The sequence below is a fragment of the Artemia franciscana genome, unplaced genomic scaffold (genome assembly GCF_032884065.1).
Source record: "Artemia franciscana unplaced genomic scaffold, ASM3288406v1 Scaffold_1066, whole genome shotgun sequence".
In the NCBI taxonomy this organism is placed as follows: Eukaryota; Metazoa; Arthropoda; class Branchiopoda; order Anostraca; family Artemiidae; genus Artemia; species Artemia franciscana.
The window spans coordinates 103,413-116,600 of NW_027062733.1; the positions used below are offsets into that span (position 1 = coordinate 103,413).

A 13,188-nucleotide genomic window follows, 5' to 3' on the forward strand; every position below is an offset into this window, starting at 1 on the left:
TTAATTTGGAAAAATTAGAAAAATTGAGGTAATTTTAACTTAAGAATGGATGACCAGATCTTAAAGAAATTTGATATTTAGAAGGAACTCATGTCTCAGAGCTCTTATTTCTAATCCTAACCAGATCTGTTGACATTGTGGAGAGTTGGAGGGGAAAGTCAGAAATCATGGAAAACGCTTATAAATGTTGTACATACATGATTGATGGAACCAGACTGCATCCACTCTCTTTGGGGGAGTTAGGTGGTGGGGTTCAGTGCTTTGGTAAGTTTGGTGCTTCTTGATGTGCTAAGATGATGAAAATTGGTAGGCGTGTCAGGGAGCTGTACAAATTGACTTGATAAAGTCGTTTTCCCCGACTCCATCATCTTGGGGGCTGAAGGGAGAGGAAAAATTAGAAAAATTGAAGTTACAAGCTTTGACCAGTGTTTACATACAGTAATAGTTATTGGGAAGTGTAGAGACGTTTTCAGGGGGATTTTTTTGGTTTGGGGGTGTGGTTGAGGGGAGGGGGATGTGTGGGAGGATATTTCCTTGGAGGAATATGTCATAGGGGAAGAGAAATTCAATGAAAAGGGCGCAGGATTTTCTAGCATTAGGTTTGACTCTTTTCACAACTCTACTTTTAAAACAATTAAAAAGTTTTGCGTAAAGAGCGAGGGATTGCGGAGGAGACAACCCATTTCATATACTGAGTAATTTCTGTTCGTTTTAAATTTTAATGTTGCTCCTTACTTTCAGTTAAAAAAACTAGTTTTTTTGTTTAATCTAAGGTTAGAGACGACAAGCCTGTGGTCGGTGTTTCCCAATTCTGCACTTCTGTAAGTTCGGCTATTCGTCCGCCATTGCTATAACATTTTATATGTATATTTGTGAACCTCTTTCAATTGAAAAAGGGTGTTGATGATCACAAGATCCTGCATGTTGCACAGCTGAAGGAGCCTTAGCCCATTGTCGTTCAAGCATTAGGGTGTTACAGGTCCTAGAACACTGTTCCAAACTCCGTCTGTATCTCTGACAGTGCTGTTGAAGCTGCCAAGAAGGGTTAAAACATCATGAGGGGGTACTTTTGCTAGGATGCTAGACAGCTGGGCATAAAAACGATCTTTCGTCTCATCTGAGGCTTGGTTTGTTGGGGCACAGCAGACAATGATGGTCCATTTTCCATATTTGTGCTGGATTGCGCTGTTAGTATCCTGTCGGAAATTTGCTCGTAAGAAAGGAGGTACCTACTGGCCCAAGAGCCTAGCACAAGTGCGACTCCATTAGTTTTGGTTCTCTGGTCACCTGACCAGATTAGGTGATAGCCTTCACCAATGTCTTCAGAGTCGTTTCCTATAAGAAGAGCTTCAGTTACGCCTGCTACAGCCACACCAAAACGCTTGAGTTCTAGCGCAAGCATTGACTTTGCTCCAGGAAAGTTAAGGGTCAGAACGTTCCCGGTGGCCAGGCGAAGACCACCTTGGTCAATAAGGTTCAAACGTTGGTCTAATTTTGGTCTGGGGACATGCTGAAGTCTTGAAGTGTAAAAAGAAGATTGATCATCCGAGGAAATAACATCACTATTCGTTGCAATTAGGTTTGGGTGGAGGGTCGCAAGCCCAACAGTCCCTAGGAATGGGACCTGATTAGCTAGAGGAGTCTAACTATTGAGTTCGCCTGGGGTGGGCTCCACCCACCTTGTGAGGTCAAGGCCACCCTTTACGTGGAGTGTTTAGTTAGGGGATTCCCCCATATCCAGTGGCATGTGGTCAGCAGACCAAGGTCTGCTTCATTCCGGACGAGCACCACCCACCACTATATATATATATATATATATATATATATATATATATATATATATATATATATATATATATATATATATATATATATATATATATATATATATATATATATATATATATATATATGTGTGTGTGTGTATATGTATATATAAACAAGAGGTAAGAGCTCATATGGCACTTGTGATGAGGCAAGAAGAGCCAAAACTCATATGGTATGAGCTCTAACAAAATTTAAGAATTAATTGATTGATTTAAAAGGAAAATCAGAGGCTTAATGCTGGTTGGGATTTAAAATAAGAGCTCTGAGTCACAATGTGCTTCTAAATATCAAAATTCATGAAGATCCTTTTACTTGACTGTAGTTTGGGACTTGGACTTGTAGTTTGTACTGCTTGGTCTGGTTTGGGTTAAGACAAAAGTATTTTTTTCTGTAATTGGTTTTAATGGTTGATTTTTTAATAAGTTTCCAATTTTTAAGACTGTTTCGTTTTGCAAACAAGTTTGACACAAGGTTTCAGTTACTTTGTACAGTCTCTGTGAGATTTTGCTAATGACGCATACCGTCAAAAAGTATTTAATTAAATTAAGGTTTATCAAGGAAATCTGTCCATATTGCCACAAAAGCCGGCTGGGAGGCAAAAATCTTCATTTCGTAATAACAATGAGGGTAAATTTAAGATTCTAACTTCTTTAGGCTATATAAATGAAATTTTAGGATTGTGCTGTCACAACGGAGTTGAAAAGCACAACATTCACTTCTTTTTACTGTCAAAAATTTGTTTTCGAGTCTTACTATGGCACTAAGACGAATAAACTGATGTTATTACTGTTTTTGACTGTCGGTTTTGGTTTTTTGGGTTTGCTTTTTTTTGCAAAGCAGGATTGTTTTTGTAACATTAATTTTTTTAAGGGATTTGTATAATCGAAAGTAAATGTATGAAAATTGCATAAATTATAAATTTAAGATTTGGATTTTGGTGAGAAAATGGTGGCCACTTTACTGCCTAATTTCATCTAGTTAAAGCTCTGCATTATATGACGTACCACCTCCTCTGTTCATCCTAAAACATTAAATAAAGCCCAAACTTTTTTGAACTTTAATAAAGACTCTTTATTGAACTCTAATATAAGTATATACTTAAAACTAAGCATAAGAGTCGAAATACTCCTTCAAAGGTCGGAGCCTACATTTAAGAAGAACAGATTTTCGAAAAAATTGTCAATAATTATGTGTTTATTCATCTTTTATCTCGCTGGTATAGATGGGTCTCTAAATTCTCTCTCAGTTTGTATCAGTGGAATGGCATCGATTCTTTTTTTCAAACATTTACTAATAAAGTGTTGATAAAAAGTGGAAATTCACACAACTTGAGTTAACCACAGAAACGGAAGTCAACTACAGTATTACTTCAGAATTTCCCACCTTCTCAATACCAACCAGTCACAAAATATAGTTCTGTTTCTGTATAGGGGTTACATATATTTGTCCATAAAATCGTCTAAACTACTGTATATACTGCTGAGGATTTTTATATTTCTTTTGATGCATGCCATCTATTCATATTTCCATGATTTGTTGTATATAAATCAAATTTCTACTGGCACAATTCTCTTACTTAATGCTAAATCTGAGTCCAATTTAAAAATTTTATTTTTGTTCTCCTCAGACATATCGAGATTTAGACTTTGAATTGAATATATGAAAATCTCAAGACTAAAAAACATTAATTAGAAATCTACCACAGCTTGAAACACTAAAAATTTAAACGAGTAATCTATACCTATCAAACACAAAAATAACAAACACGCAATTATTTGTTCTTTAGGGAGTATTTTGACTCATATACTTTGTTTGAAGCGCATACAACATGCATCTTTATTAGGGTTCATATTTTTCTCTCGATTTTGGTCTTTATTTGAATATTTTGGGATGAATAGAAGAGGAAATACTAACGAAGAGCTCTGAACTGACAGAGCTCTTGACTGACATGACTAGCCATCTAAAACATTCACCAAAATATTAGGATAGACATAATGTCTTTTGACAGACTCATCTATATAGTTTATATTACGAGTTTACCGTTCCGAAACTTTAGCAGCTGTTCATGTAAGTGACAATCTTGAATAGTTCCAAGTCAATTGGACACATGGGAACTAACATATCCTTTTTTATCTAAAACAATTTTGTGTACAGTGGACAGTTACCACAAGAAGAAACAGGAAATATAAGCTGATGATACATCACTCCTTACTATGTAACTGCTTTTTAATGGCTTTGACTCTGACAGCAGTTGCAATGAGCTTGTTTAAGCCGCAATCATTGACAAGGATAAAAGGAAAGAGACACTGCGTCATCAGACATACTGAGTGTAAAGTACAAAAGTTGTGTTCTAGCTTTAAACTGGGCAACTTCAGTATCAAAATGCTACTTTTTACATACAAAAAATTAAATTAACTTACTGAAAATACTCAAAATACTTGAGAAATACGTGAAAACTCCAAAATAAGTAACATAGCACTGGCGGCTTCTTTTTGGAATCCTTGAAAATGGCCTTAAATTCTATTTCAATACCATAAATTTCTTCATTTCTTGTCACAGTTTGACCTTTGAAAATGACGAGATCTGATGAGATGTGTCATCAACTTGTAATTTCTTTTTGTGGTTGCTGTGGATTTTTTCCTCGACCGCATTATATGGAAGGAATAGTCGTGAAAACTTGAAACTCGATTAGAAAAACGCAAAGGTAATTCTTCTTGTGGCTTTTCAGAAGTCAGTAATGGTTGAAAGGCTTCTTGGACATTCCCCAAGGCACACTGTGCTTCAAGGTGCCTCCATGTACACTGGTCGTATACCAGTGCGTAGGGGGTTGAAGTATGTAGTGATTCTACATCTTAAGCCACCATGGCCCCTCGTCATGCCTAAGGTACCTAAAGTACACAAACTATCTGCTGTACACAGACTCACTTTAGTCAAAAAAGGATATGATAGGTCCCGTGTGTCCAGTTGGCTTGGAACTATTCAGGATTGTCACTTACATGAACAGCTGCTAAAGTTTCGCAAAGGTAAACTCGTAATATAAACCATATAGCTGAGTCCATAAAAAGACCTTATATCCATCCCAATCTGGTTTCAACTATGATATCTGCAAATTTGTCAAAATGGCTAAGGGGATCAACCCAAAATTTTTATGAAGTGGGGGAGGGGGAGGGAATTTCATACATTATGTTGGTGGAAAGAGTGGAAATGGGGAGGAGGGTAAAATTTCTTATAAACATGGGGAAATCTGGTGGAGGGGACACGGGAACCGTCAGACTAACAATCCAATTACGTATTGTACTCCGGACCGAAAGCAGTAAATCATGAGATCAGTGCCTATGCAACGCTGTTCATTGGTCAGCATGCAAAAAATTGAGTTTTTATTTAACAGTCTTTTTTTACAGTGTAACAGCAAAACAAATTAAAAAGAACAATGAATGCTCAGCCTCTCCAAACTAAGGGTATAAAACATCCCTGGAATGGATAAGGTGGTCATATTGTGAATTTAGGGAGTGTTCATATGTTATGTGAATCTAAAATTTTAATCTGTAGGATGGGGTGGAGCAAAAGGCAATTTTTTTCAATAATATAGCCCAGTATATATTATCTTTTTTGTGTCACAACTTTATCTATTTAGATCAAGGAAATCTATAAAAACACACAAAGCTAAAGTGAAATGAGTTAAGGCCTAATCGGGTGCTTAATGTGAAATTAACGAGCGGCGTAAAAACCTCAGTAAGTCCCAGCACATTTTTATCAATTATTAAAATTAGGAATCCTTGCAAAAATCTTATAAACTCACCTGGACTAATATTTTCATTCAGACTACACATAAAATTGAAATTGTATTTACTTTTACGGCTTTTTCTAACAAAATTTAGATTTTTAAACAAACTTTGAACAGCATGCAAAAAGTTGTTCTTAACAAATAACAATTGAAAGAAGCATTACAGATTTTTAAGCACTCTATGTATGGTAAAAGCAACACTAGTTGAAAAAAAAACTAACTTTAATTACACTTGAAAAAAACTAGTTTTAAGAAAAGTAAACAGTATTGCCAGCTTAAAACCAGCGGGATAGAGTTACTATTCTAGTTTGAAACTATGAAAAACTGTTGTGAATCAGTAACTGAAACCGAAAAAAAAAGTTGCTGACTGCTTTGGTAAAACCTAAACTAAAAGAAATTATCATTAAAACCAATCAAAAATAAATTATTCTCTCTGTTACTCTGCACTGCAATTATCTATGTTCATTTGTGGGATATTAGTAAATAAATAACAGTCAAAATTTATGTTAAGGTGAAACCTCCGTCAGACATAAATAACGTCAATAAAGATTCAGTGCCTACATTGGATTGCTTCAAAGATCTAAAAATAATATTTGAAAATTTAGTTGAAAGATCAAGCTACTAGTTTTTATTAAGCTATTTGTTGAAGAAAATGAACTTATCACTGAAGCAGGACAAACCTTCAAGTATGAGAATACTAACCGTAAAAGTGCAAACCCTTTTTTGTCAAGAAAAAAAGCGAAAATGAAAATTAGTAAGGAGATTCTTAAACAATGCCAAGGCATCCTTTTTTACAAGAATAGGTCTTTTAGACCCGACTACAAGTAACCCAAAGCTAGAAAGTTTCAAAAAAGCATTAAATCCAGTGGACATCGGAAACCTAAACATAGGTGGCCACTTCGAATGATTAGTATATATTTATCAAATAAAGAAAATTCAGAATTCAACTATTAAATATTAATCAAATTTTGCGAACTTTCTTATAACAGTAATATATTTATTAATTAAAATAGTTTGATTCTGTGACTCCCAAATTTCAATCTGCGTATGCTTATTTCTGTAGGAAATAGTTAAGTTACCGGTAATTCTAAGCTGCATTATTTCTGCACTATTTTATTATTTGCGCGTGGAAAGGAGGAAAAATTCAAAGTTATTGTCGAGGATAATTGGGAAGACCTGTTAAAAGGCGAATGGATGATTGAGTTGTAAGTAGCCTAACAAGCTGAGACTTCTCCAGACAGTAGGACTGGGCTGATTGACTAGGGTAAAAAAAAAGTATTTTTGTAATACTTTCATATGGCCGGCTCATTCGAAACCTGCAAATTTTGCAGGTTTCTTAGTTGGAGCTCGGGCTACGAAATGCATCCCTCCCCATCCCTCTGCGACCACTGGAACCGAAGATCGCTTAACATTGTCGTGTGTCGCCTCTTTATAGAGGCACGAGTGTGCCTCCTTGACTACTGTAACGCAAGGGCCGTTTAATTGTAATAAGAAGCTTATTTAAAGTACTAAATAACATTTTTAAAGTACCAAATAATGTAAAAGCGTGGGATTAAGCATGGCGTTGCCTCCTCATATACGGAATAATTTCTGTTTGTTTTAAGTTTTATTGTTGTTCCTTGTTTTCAATGGATTTTTTTTATTTCATTGCTTAAAGAACGACTTATATTTGCTATCAGAGAGGGGGATGTCCTATTTTTCAAGTTTCAAAGCACTTTTCAATGTGTGTATCAATAATAATAATAGAAGCTTTTCGCTTATAAATGTAAATCAGTAGATGAATAAAATTGAATCAGCTATCGAATGATTTTAAAATATGTGACTTACCTTGTAACATGAAAAAAATAGGAATACAGAATAATAAGTATTTTCCACTTTGTATCTCTGACATAAATCTGAAACCTTTGTATGGTACCTTAAATACCATCATTACTATTGATAGACTCTAACTTGTATAAACTCTTACTTCTTTGTCAGCACAATTTTTCAGTTTACCAAAGGAAGCTTTAGAAAATATCTTAGAGGGAACTTCTGCCTCTCGCCCATTTCTGTATTCACATATTACTATAATTATTCGGTGAATAACGAAGGTTTTTCTTGGCTCTTACAAAATGTTAAAGCCAAACCTACAAGTTTTAGCCATAATTTCATTTGAAAAAGAAATAAATAATAATTGAGAAAAGCGGGAACTTCTAATTCTTGTGAAAACCAGATAAGATGCATCCCTACCAAGATGCGTGCTCTTGCCAAATAGGAATGTTTTGCCTTATGAGCTAAATTTTGTATGCTTTGTGGTGTGAGTTTGTTTCAATGACTTTACCCGATTGCTTTGGAATATTTTAACTCAGTCGCTAAAAGTCGTACCCTTTTTTGCATTACATTTGATTTCATTTTGAACCCTTTATATGAGTGGCCTTTTCTACTTAATCCGTTTTAAAATATACAAGGTTTAAAAGAATTGTTGTACTAACATGGTTGCTTCGCTTGCAGCGCGGAGTTGTCAAAAGGACGAATATCAGTGTCCTAACGAGCCTGGCCACTGCATACCGATGGAGTGGCTCTGTGACTCTATGACGGATCAGACGAATTGAATTGTGGTGAGTAAACTAACCTTACAATTACATTAATTTCATTGTCTAAGTATGCCGTCCTTTTTGCTTTCTTTAAAAAAAACAAAAAAACAACCAAAATATACTATATGCAGGCTACTGCTACCACTACTTCTACTGCTACTGCTATAACAAAGGTTATGTGTATTCAGAAGAAATGTTGAGGTTAATGATGAGTTAAATTGAAAAACACTACGTGTATGCAGGCTGTCAAAAGGGTGTATGAGAAGTGTCTCAAAAACGGCCTAGCTTAGTGTATTAGGTTGAAACTTTCATAGCATGTTGGGGGTATATTGAACTAATAAAAATACACTATGTGCGTGCTACTTCTACTACTAGTGGTAGTATGGTTGCTGCTATTAGTATTACTGGGAGCCGACGTTTACCTTCTCCCCCTGGAAAATACCCCCTACCGAGAAATTTCGTGGAAAATCCCCTCCCCCGTGAAACACCTCCCCCCAGGAAATAACCCCGTGCCTGGTTGGTCGCCAATCATTTCTTACCATTAGGTAGAGCTTGGGACTTTTGATGTATTAAAAAATTTTGTTGTCTCCCCCCCCCCCAAGAAAATAGACATAACAAATGTACTTGATACGGCCATGGGGACTATATATCAATTTCTACCTCCACCCGTCATTCGTCTCTCCCTTAGAAATAATACCGTATTCATGTGAAGGATCAATGAGGATTGGGATGTTTTGGTATTAGAATGCTCCCTTTGAGTCATCCCCCCCTAACTACTAGACAATCATAGAATCCCATTGCAGAGGTTTAAAGCCCTTATATGGAAATGGAAAACAGCAGAGAATTTACCTAAGGTAGTGGAATTTTTTCAGACCTAAAAATTATGTTGCCTAGTTAGAGAGGGAGGGGGATGCCACAATGAGTGCATTTCATAATATCCCAACTCTCACTGATCCTTAAGATAATTAAATTTAAAAAAATTAAGTTTTATATGAAAGGTTGCCCCCTTCTCAATACTACTACTAAACCTGTTAGCACTTTCAAAAATTTTTTGAAGAACGGCTACTATATTTCGGTATCCGCTCTTGAAAATTCGGACAAACACTCGAAGTTTAGCGTAAAGAAGAAGGTATTGAGGAGGGGACAACCCTTCATATACGGAAAAATTTATGTTGTTTTAAGTTTTAATGTTGCTCCTTACTTTCAGTTAATTTTTTTTTCATTTAATTTATGATCTTGTTTCAAAAAATGCAGGTAAATATGGCTCACTCTCCATGAAATTTTCCCTCCCCCCTCACGGCAAACTGCTTCGTGGAAATTTCATCAAGTATAAAGTGCACCCCCCTTCAGTTTCCCTCCATACAATTATATCCCCACTGAAAATCCACCTCCCCGTAAAAAAATTTCTGTCCGACTCAGCCTGAAAAATTCTCTTTTGCATTCTTTCATTTGAAAAAGACTTCAATCTCTAATCGGTTTCTCTATCACTCCAGAAATGCCTCCTTCCATCGAATTTTTTCCCCAGAAATCAAAATGCGTGGTAAATAACCCCTGAATGTTTCCCTCGGAACATCTCTACATTCAAAATTGAGTTGGCAAAGAGAATGTAAGACAATTTAAAAAAAAATCGTATAGGAATTATGTCAGATGTTTCCAATGTAAAATTTCCCCTGAAAAATTCCCGTCCCCTAAAAGTTTCCCTCCCGAATGAAAATTTCTCCTATGGAAATTTACCCTAAGCATAAAACCTTTCCCTCCTCCTCCTCTCCCGTAAATGTCTGCATACTTCCCAATAACAAACATAATAAGCAGACAATGGACAAGTTTCATAATCTACAAGCCTCTCCCCACGGACTGTGGGGGGTCATTTTACCTCTAAACACATAGTTGTTTGATCTTTCAACTATACTACAAATGAATTGATATATATATATATATATATATATATATATATATATATATATATATATATATATATATATATATATATATATATATATATATATATATATATATATATATATATATATATATATATATATATATATATATATATATATATATATATATATATATATATATATATATATATATATATATATATATATATATATATATATATATATATATATACTAGCTGTTGGGGTGGCCCCCCTTCGCGCCCCCCAAGCCCCCCCGCGCGCGTAAGTCGTTACGCGCCATAGTAGTTACGCGCCATTGTAGTTGTGTCCCTGTGTCCCATCTGTGAATATAGATAGATTTATATATGTGTCAAACTACGTAAAAATTGCGAATATACAACATTCTTGGCTTTCCCACTACTGGGAGCTTTCCGTTTCCAATTGCCAGCATATATAAATATATATATATATATATTTTCTTTTTAGTTTTTACCTTTTTTAGTTTTTTTCTTCTTTTGTATTAATGCTAAAGCCAAGGTTCAAATCTGGAGCCTCTCGGACCTACAACCTGAAACAACGCTTTACCAACACAGCTACTTCGGCTTGAATACATTCGTTTTAAGCAGCTTCCTCGGGTGTTGCCATTGTAGGTTCTTCAGTCATTTTACAATTAGAAATTTCTCTTTCAACGGTCTTCTTACAATTAAAAATTTGTCTTTGAACGATATTCTTAAATACCTGTGTCCTGGTCGTCATTTATATTCCCTGTGTCCCGGTATCCCAGTCTGTAATTTCTCTTTGAGTGTCCCGGTCGTTATTTATATTCCCTCTGTCCCGGTCGTCATTTGTGTCCCGGTCTGTAATTTCTCTTTGAGTGTTTTTTCTTTTTAGTATTTTTTAGTTTTTTACATTTTTTCTTTTTTCAGTTTTCTTTTTCTTCTTTATTTTTCAGCTTCACTATGAAATACATATCGCCGAACCTTTGTTTTTTTAACTAAAATTTGGTAGGCATTGATGACCTTATCCAAGTCAAAATCCCAAACCCAATCATCATCGCTATCATTTTCAGTTTTGATATGTTTTGACTCTCGCTGTCCAGGTGGATCTTCATCTAACTGCGCGGTTTTGCGTTCTTTAGCCTCAAGCCTGTTTCCTTGCTGTTCTTTTGATTCCTCGGCACGCTTTCTTTTCTGACTTTCTCTATCAGCAGCAAGTTTTTTGGCATAGACTCTTTGAGCATCTTCATCGGCTTTTGCCATTGTAACTTCATCAGTCATTTTAAACTTAAACATTAATAGATTTCCACATGAACATATATGTCTTAAATATCTTTAATGACGTCACCGTCATAGCAAAAATGACGACAACTAATTTCATGACGTCAGCCGACACAGAAACATGACGTCACCTGATCCACAGACAGACAACTTATTTATTTATTTATATATATATATATATATATATATATATATATATATATATATATATATATATGTATATATATATATATATATATATATATATATATATATATATATATATATATATATATATATATATATATATATCAATTTTGATCAGATAACTTAAAAACTGGGCGTGGGAGGGAGTCCAGTTGTCCTCCAATCTTTTTGGTCGCTTAAAACAAGTACTAGAACTTTTCCTGCAAATTTTCGGATGCGCAAAAATTTTGCGCAGCCGCAAAAACTTTTTCTAACGAAATTTTCTTTCTACAAAGAAAAAGTATAAAGCGCTCAATATTCCAAAACAGAGTATGTGTTTTTTCGGCTATGATTTTGTACACGTATGGCAATTGACCTTGCCGCATTGATTGCTGATGATTGAGAAATGTTTTGTAGTCTCCATTCCAGTGCTGTCACTTACTTGAAGTACTACTTAAGTAAAATTTTCCATTACTTGTACTTGTACTTAAGCAAAAATCTAGGGTGTACTTATTACTTGATACTTAAGTAAGATTACGAAATACTTATTACTTAAGATACTTCTAATGTACTTGTTTTTCAAATACTTTACCTTTGACACGAAAATTTTGTGTGTGTGCGCTTCGGCAATGTACAAGAAAACATCACCTTTAGATTTAGAGCAAACTCAGATATAGCTTTTGTGTGTCTGTGCTTTGGCAATGTACAAGAAAACATCACCCTTTAGATTTAGAGTAACCTCAGATATACCTCCATGCCCTATTTTTGGATATGAAATAAGGTATTTGTTCTTGACAAAAAAAAATTATAGTATTATTAACACTTGGTTTAATTTTGGTTTAAAAGTTATATAACAAAGAAAATTGAAATTATTTCGCAGTTCACTGGTCGACAGTGAGCTAAAATCCCTTGTTTTGTGTTAAATGTTGCATACTATAGTCCATTTGGTGTTATATTTCTAAAACATTAGTGTTTAAGCTTTGTCATCTCGTCAACTGAACCTGATTTCTACCATTTCATCATCTTCAGGACCATATTATTGGTAAAACTACTGAAGCTATGAATCTTTGCCCATCTAAATGTTGTCTGCAATAAAAAAGTCTAGGTAATTCTAGCAGGATCCAATGCAGTGGTATTTTGTCAAATTCGTTTCAGCAAACTCAGTTATTCAGACGAATCTGACTTAGATTTGTCAGTCCATTCATAAGTTATAGGCCCTACTAAATTAAAGGAAAACTCAGCTTTCTTAAGACTTGAAACCCTCTCCCTCTCGCCCTATTTGAGATAGGGTTTGTGATACCGGAACTTAATATGAGCCCTGATCTTAGGCATCTTTGGTCTAGTTTAGATTCGGATCCGTTACTCCATTTGCAAGTTATACTAAATTAAACAGAAAACTTAAATTTTTCAGGAATTAAAACACATTCCCCCTTGTTATATTTAAGCTAGGGTCATTATCTCAAAACTTGATATGTGTCATGGTCTTAGGCCTCTTTAGTTCAATTTTCATTCAGATCCATTACTCCATTCGCAAGTTCCTCTGAATTAAATTAAAAACTGATTTTAGCAGGTAAAGCCCTCTCCCCCCTCTTTTATTTGAGCTAGGGTCTTCATCTTTCAACTTGATGTGTCTCATGATCCTTGGCACCAAATCTGGCCAT

General features: G+C 35.0%; 2 long non-coding RNA genes across 2 annotated transcripts in view; one reads left to right on the forward strand and one right to left on the reverse strand.

The window, feature by feature from the left end:
- Positions 1–13,188, reverse strand: part of LOC136042308 (uncharacterized) — an 84,832-nt gene that overhangs the window by 52,833 nt on the left and 18,811 nt on the right. The gene's annotated exons all lie outside the window — the stretch shown is intronic.
- LOC136042307 (uncharacterized) overlaps positions 1–13,188 on the forward strand; it is a 28,171-nt gene that overhangs the window by 5,575 nt on the left and 9,408 nt on the right. Inside the window, exon 2 of the long non-coding RNA XR_010621247.1 lies at positions 8,102–8,208. This is a non-coding gene — a long non-coding RNA (uncharacterized LOC136042307). The remainder of the gene's footprint in view (positions 1–8,101; positions 8,209–13,188) is intronic.